At 37.8% G+C, this 7,481-nt stretch overlaps 1 pseudogene; it reads right to left on the bottom strand.

The window, feature by feature from the left end:
* Positions 1–2,139: 2,139 nt before the first annotated feature.
* LOC132427722 (sodium/potassium-transporting ATPase subunit alpha-1 pseudogene) lies at positions 2,140–3,307 on the bottom strand (annotated as a pseudogene).
* Positions 3,308–7,481: the final 4,174 nt, after the last annotated feature.

Raw genomic sequence — 7,481 nt, forward strand, 5'->3', positions numbered from 1 at the left:
TTTACTTAACTGTGAACGTTGTGATCTTTTCTTATCACCTGACCAATATACAAATCTGTCTCATATCATTTTTCACAGCTTCATGGTATCACTTGGTATGAATAATACATAATTTATTTAAACACCTCCCTACGAATGAATTTATATAATTAAGTTTTAAATTTTAATTCCTATTGTTATGCACATTTATTTAGAACATTTATTTTCTCCAAGACAAGTGTTTTCATTTCAAAAAGTAATAGTAAATACTTAGAGTATAAAATGGAATCTGGTTAGCAAATAAATTATAAAACATAGGAGCAGTTTCCCACATGAAAAGAGCTTAGAAGTTAGCACTCCAATCCTTACAAGAAGCTGAACAAACTGGAAATCACTGGACCCACCAGAGACCAGAGATCTGTCAACTTAAAGAAAAATGTACAACATGGGAGTTGTGAGTTTAAGTTTTATTCAGGGTCTTATAGAGGACTATAGACCAGGAGATGGCCACTCAGTAGCTCTGAGGAACTGCTCCAAAGAGGTAGGGGTGGTAAGGGAAGAGCCAGTATATATTGATATATGAATTTTTTGGCTTGGAAATACATGTAGTCAAGCATACATCTCGGTAAAAGATTATTGCCAATCACAAAGAACAGATATCTCAAGTTAATTATTTTAGTGCTTTTCTGTGTATGGGAAGATGCAAGAATCTGGGGTCATGGAAATTCTTCTTGAAATATGCATTTTAACTATCTAGGGGGCCACTTATCCAAAGCCCAGAATGCCTCACCTCTTTTTTCTATCCTCAATTCCCCTCAGGGCCCACTAGAAGACTGAAATTCAATCATAAAATTGTAGAATGGTTTCCCCCGCCCCCCAACTTACCACCACATTAATGGGAACCCAATATAATAATAGTAGATGACAGCTGGAAAAGCTGCAAAGCACATACTCTATTTAAAGAAGAGTCCTTCAGGATACACAAAGAAAAACAAGGGAAAATAAGAAACAAAAGACTTGGAAGAACTCGGAACCTCTAGCGCCTATACCTACAGCAAACTTTAAACACAGCCCAACTCCTAGGCAGATTAACACAAAACCTCAGACTAAAGGATTATTTATCTCAGTTCCCAATACCCAATGTCTGGCTTCCAAGAAAAAAAGTATAAGACGTGCTAAAGAAACTGAATCAATAATTGAAACCGAGCAAGACTCTATGGGGCCCAGTAGGTACAAAAGCCTTTTTGCATTCCCCATTTCTCGTTTGTAGAAAAAGGCTTTATGCTTCTAGGTTTTCCTTGAGTTCCAAAGAGCAAGCTCAAGCAGTTACTAATTAGGGAAATGAGGGAATGCAGGAACAAAGGAAAAGCAGTCACACAAGAAAAGTATGATAGCTTAAGCAATAGTTCAGTGACAAAACAGAGTCCTAGTTCCCCCTCAAGGGATATACATTACAATCTGACACATATCTTTAGGTTGCTCTGCAGAAAATAAGACCCCCACCCAAGTGGAGGATGGTGACTACAGGCTGACCACAAGCATGTAGACCTTAGACTGGTTGGGACCAGAAGGCTGATGATTAAGATTCTTGAAACATCATGCTGTCACTTCACCACCAACTAATTAGAAGAAAGTCCACTATCTGATCACACACTTTGGAACCCTCACCACAATGTTGCCTTTTAAAACCCTTCCCTGAAAGCCTCAGGGAGTTCAGGTCTTTTGGCACTAGCTGACTGTTCTCCTTGCTTGGCACCCTGCAATAAATGTTATACTTTCCTTCACCACAACCCCATGTCAGCAGATTGGCTTTGCTGTGCATCAGGCAAGGAGATCCTAGTTTTCCTCTCTACAAAAACAAAAAGGCACAAAATAACCTTCCCTGCTGTGATTTCCACAGATGGGTGCTTCTCTGGGAACCCTTTCCCCACCTCCACCCACACACCCGCCCCATATAGCTACATGTTTCATTTCAGAACATCTTGCTTCCTCCACATGTTTCAGTGCTTTCCTATCACTGTAGAATTATGAACTCCAAGAATAAAGTACACAAAAAGGGGGTGGATAATGGGAGCAGAGTGTGTGACATGGTGCTCCACAGTGTGCAACATGGGGTCTAGTAGTAGGTTTCCTTCTCCACCAGCCACCAGGGCATCAGCATCACCTGATGATGACTTTTCCGACTTTGTCATATAGGAAGATGAGGAGAGAATAGGAGAAGACACTGAGCCACAAGGTAGGTTTGAGAGGATACATCCTCAAGGCAACACCCACTCCAGGGCAGTAGAAAAGGAAAGCAGCAAGGGCCATCTCTTCAAAGAGGCCAAATCCCCTGCTGGAAGACTGAATTCCTCCTGGTCTTGCAGATGACCAAGTTGGCCCATTGTGCCACCAAGATACTGACAAAGAAGGCTGTGTGGCAGGTAAAAGCCAAGATTTTCCTCTGCTTGTAGGTCCACTGCTTTCCGCAGCTGTCCTCAACATCATTGATCCAGTGGTCATCTCAGTCCCCTCAGACCCAGCAGGTGAATTGGGAGGAAGCTCTTCTCAGCCTAGGATCACAAAGTAAGTGAAGAAGCCCCCCAGGGCCTGGATCATAGCAATCTGTCCATAGGCCATGCTGATCAGCTGCTTATTCACGTTTGTCCATTTTGGGGTTTTCGAGCTGTCTCTTCATGATGTCACTCTGAGCTAGCTCATAAGCCAGAGAGGTGGCTGGAACCATGTCCATGCCCTAGTTAATGCAGAGGATGGTGATGGTCCTCAGGGGCAGTGGAATGTTTGTAATAATGAATATCAGGAAGGGGGTGTTCCAGATAATAAATATCTGGAATGTTCTGGTTATGGTGTAGGCAATAGATTTCTTCAAGTTATCAAAGATTAGATGACTTTCCTCTACTCCAGTCACAATTGAGGCAAAATTCTCATCCAAGGAGAATCATGTCAGTAGCTTACATAGACACTTCTGAGCCTGCAATTCCCATAGCAACCCCAGTGTCCACCTTCTTCAAAGCTGAGTCATTGACACCATCACCAGTTACAGCCATTATAGTGCCCTCTCTCTGGCAGTCTTCCTGAGCTTCTGTTGAGGAGAGGACCTGGGAAACACAATCTCAGTATGGTACTTCAAAATGTCATCCAGCTGCTGGAAAGTCAAGTCCTTCAGATCACTTCCATGTACCATGCAGGCATTGGCATTTCTTGGGTTCACCTGGCTCACTGGGATGATGAGGTAGGCAGAAATGTCTTCTATGGTTTCCTTGTCTTCTGAGAGGATGCCCACACCTTCGGCAATGGTTTTGGCTGTGATTGGATGCTCTTTGGTAACAAATTAATAATCTTTCAAAAAAAGAAAAGAAGCACTGACTGAGATGGTTTCACTGGATTATGCTGCACACCCCAAACTGAATAAATGCAGAGGAAACACGCATAAGCAGAGCATAGTCAAAATGCTGAAAAACAAAGAAATAATGAATTCTTTAAAAAGTTGGAGAAAGGGATATATTATGTACATGGGAACACAAATTCAAAAGGCCATGGACTTCTCATCAGAAACTAAATGGGCATGTAGTATTATTTCAATATGGATTTAATTTGCATTTCCTACTGATTGATGGTATTGAGCATATAGCTATGAGTGGATTACCTATTCATATATCTTCTTTTATAAATTCTGTGAATCTTTTTCCCATTTTTATTGAGTTTATTGTCTTATCTTTGAGAATGAAGAGTTCTATATATCTTCTGGATACAAGTCCTTTGCTAGATACTATGTATTATTAAAATAGTTTCTCCAAGTCTGTGATTTGCTTTATCATTTAACTGTGTCTTTGTAAGAGAAGTTTATAGTTTTTGTGATGTCAAATTTATTAATTCCTTTTCCTGGTTTAGACCTATTTTGTTCTATCTAAATATTTGCCTGTCCCAATGTTGTAAAGATTTTTCTCTTATTTCTTCTGGAAAAAAACTACAGTTTTAGTTTTTATGATAAATTATAATATTTAGGCTTATAATCCATTTTAAGTAATTTTATGTGGCATGAGGAAATGGTCAAGGTTCATTTTGGTTCATCATCATTTTTTGAAAAAACTCTACTTTCCCCACTAAATTACCTTGGCTCTTTTGTCAAAAAGCTATTGGCCATATTTTGAGGATTTGTTGCTAGGTTCTCTCTTATGTGTGTTTATTGATCTATATGTCAATCCTTATGCCAATACCAGTATCAAAATTTCTTTAGATTTATACTAAGCCTCGAAATTAATTAGTGAAATCCTCCAATGTTGTTCTTTTTCAGAATTGTTTTGGCTATTCTAGCTCCTTTGAATATTCATCTAGGTTTTATATTCATCTTTCAGCTTCCCAATTTCTATAAAAATAAATAAATAATAAATTTAAGAAGGCTGCAGAGATATTGATTGGGATTACATTAAAATTACAGATCAATCTGGGGAGAACCACAATCTTAATAATATTGAGCCTCCCAGTTCACAAACATGGTTTCTCTCTCCATTTAGTTACATCTTTCTAAAATTTCTCTTGACAATATTTTGAAATTTTCATTACCAAGTCTTGTACAAATTTTATTAAATTTATCTATAACTAGTTCATGATTTGTATGCTATTAACAGTATTTTTATTTTTATCTTCTAATAGTTTATATCATATATAGAATAAAATTTTTATATTGAGTTCTTTACTCACTCACTTGTGAGTTCTAGTATCTGCTTTTGTAGCTGCCTTAAAATTTTCATCATACATATTTATGGCATCTTCCTTTAGATCCTTGAACATATAGGGTATATTAATGACAGGTTTTTTGTTAATGTCCTTGTCTTCCTATTCCATCAACTCTATCAATTCTTTGTCTGTTTCTCTTTACTTATTTTTCTCCAGGTTACAGGTCATATTTTCCTCTTTACATGACCATCAAAAATTTTTATTGGATATTGAATGCTATGAACTTTGTATTATTAAATGCTAGGTTTTATTGTATTCACCTAGAAGGTAGTTAGATTATTTGGAGATTAGATTTATCCTTCCAAGGTTTATTTTTAAACCTATTCAGAGTGGGTCTAGAATACTCCTGAGGTTAAAGTAACCATTTTAATGTGTTCTATGGTCTCTGCCCAATGCCCTATGTATTTAATGAGGTCTTCCCACCTTAGTTGGAACAACTAGAGTGTTCCCTATACCTATACAAGCTCTGGGCATTGTTCACCTTAAAGATTTCCAGTAATTGCTCTTTCTTCAGAAGTTGTTCTTGTCTAGCTCTTTTGGGTTTTACCCTACACATGTGCAGAGTTCTCATCCAAAGATGCATGAAAACAATTATCCACATTTCTGGAGTTCTTTCTATGTATTTCTTCCTCATCTTGGGTCTTTTCCTCAGAAATTCCAGACTCTGTCCTCCCTGAACTTTGCTCTCTGTCATTTCTATTGCTACAGGAGATTGCTAGAGTCTATCAGAGGTTCATTGCCCTGGCCTGCAGTCCAGAAATATCTTCAAAAAAATTTTTATGTATATTTTCCTTGTAATGGTAGGGTTCATCTCATTTGTTTCCCTCCTTTCCCTTTTCTCAGAGATTGTAATCCTGTCCTGTCTGTTATCTTATGTATAAAAGCAGATGCTTTTATAGTAACTCTAATTTACAGATGTTCACAACAGGAGATCAGTTCTGTAATAGTTTGTTCTCTTATGCTAGCTTTTACTGACTTTGGCCAACCTCTTGTTTTTACTAGATTTGATTATATCCATCTTTAATATATTGAAATGACACAATATTTCTACCTTTCTCAAGGTATTTAGGAATGATTAAAGACACTGAAATTATAATCATGGCAGATTTTTAAAAGGGTACTTACCCTGAGTGAATCATTTTTCGCTTAAAAAAGTCATAGCCTGATAATTTACACAGTCTTAATGTTTATTTTATCTGAGAATGTTAGATTCTTAGGCATTACAGGTAATTTCCTTCTCCTCTCACACCCACACTCTGGGTTTAATGCCTAACTTCTATAAGATGCTTTGCATTTTCTACTTTCTCTATGGTATTCCTTTACCTACTTTCTGCCCCCATGCAGCCATGTAATCTAGTGATGGGTTTATAAGTATCTTAAGAACCATTAGCATCCTCCACCAACTAGATGATTATAGAAAAATCATCCATGAAGAATACTTATCCCAGAAATTGTTTGGTTTCTCTTTTGATATGGGGAGTTGAGCTGTTTTCCTTCCATATACCAGGAACTGAAGATACAATTATAAGCAAAAACAGGGTCCTTACTTTTGTGGAAATTATACTCTAATGTAAAAAATGCATTAATTATCATACAAATAAATGTATATTTGAAAGTAGTTACAATTGTTATAAGGAGAAGGAAAAGTGTACTATGAGCCATTAAAACAGGAAACCCAGTCCAGTTTAGGGAACTCAGGGAAATCTCAGTGAAATAACCACTGACATGAAATCTAAGGCTTGAGTAGGAATTACATACATAGACAAAGGTAATGGTAGGGAGATGGGGTGAGAGAGTTGTTCAGGTAAAAGGAATACCGTATCGAGGGTCTAGGTTAGAAGGAGCATGGCACATTTAAACAATATGAAGAAGGCCAGTATCGCTGACACTGGACCATGAGGTTATGCTGGTGAAATAGGCAGGAACCTGGCAGTTTACGTTAAAGCTATTAGTCCTTACCTTAAAATAACAGGAAAATTATTTCAGTGTTTTAAGCAGGATAGTGATTTGATTAATCTAAGTTATAAAAAGATTATCATGATTTCAGTATAAGAGAGAGATTGAAAAGATGCAAAAATGATGGAAAGAGACTAGTTAGAATGTTACTGCAGTAGCCTTGACATGAAGTAATGGGAACATGAACTCAAGACTTAACAGTGAAAACAGAAAGCAGCAGATGGATTCAAAAGATGTCAGGAGATAAAATCAACAAGATGTGAGTTATTATTACACACGGGAATTTTAAAAAGATCAAGGAAGAGAGAATGATGATTTCTGGGATTAACCAGGTGATGGTGTCACTTACTAAGAAGGAAAAAAAAGAAAAAAACAGGGTATGGTGTTTGGGGAGAAGAATGAGTGAAGGCTGTGAGTCCAGTTTGGCTGTGCTGAGTTGAGGATGCCCTTGATGCATTGAATTGTAGATCCTGGGTAGACAGCTGAGTATGCAGAGCTAGAGCTCAGAAAAGAGGTTAACAAAATGGCAATTGTAGATGAGTTTGCCAATGGACACAAAACAAAGTATCTGGAGGACACTACGGTAAGCCACCCAGATCCCCTTTTAGTGAACTACTCTTTGCCCCTACTGCTAAGAGTACCATCGGCTGAGAGCCTGTCAGCTGCTTCAGGAGTTATTTTATCTGCAAAGATCATGTCATACCTATTTCCAGGTTGGCCGAAAAATATCTGAAGGACTATAAAGCCCAGAGAATCATGGCCCAACCCAGAAAAACTGAAGAGCCATTCCAGTTTCACAGTCCCCCAAA

This window comes from Delphinus delphis, chromosome 6 (assembly GCF_949987515.2).
Source record: "Delphinus delphis chromosome 6, mDelDel1.2, whole genome shotgun sequence".
Lineage (NCBI taxonomy): Eukaryota > Metazoa > Chordata > Mammalia > Artiodactyla > Delphinidae > Delphinus > Delphinus delphis.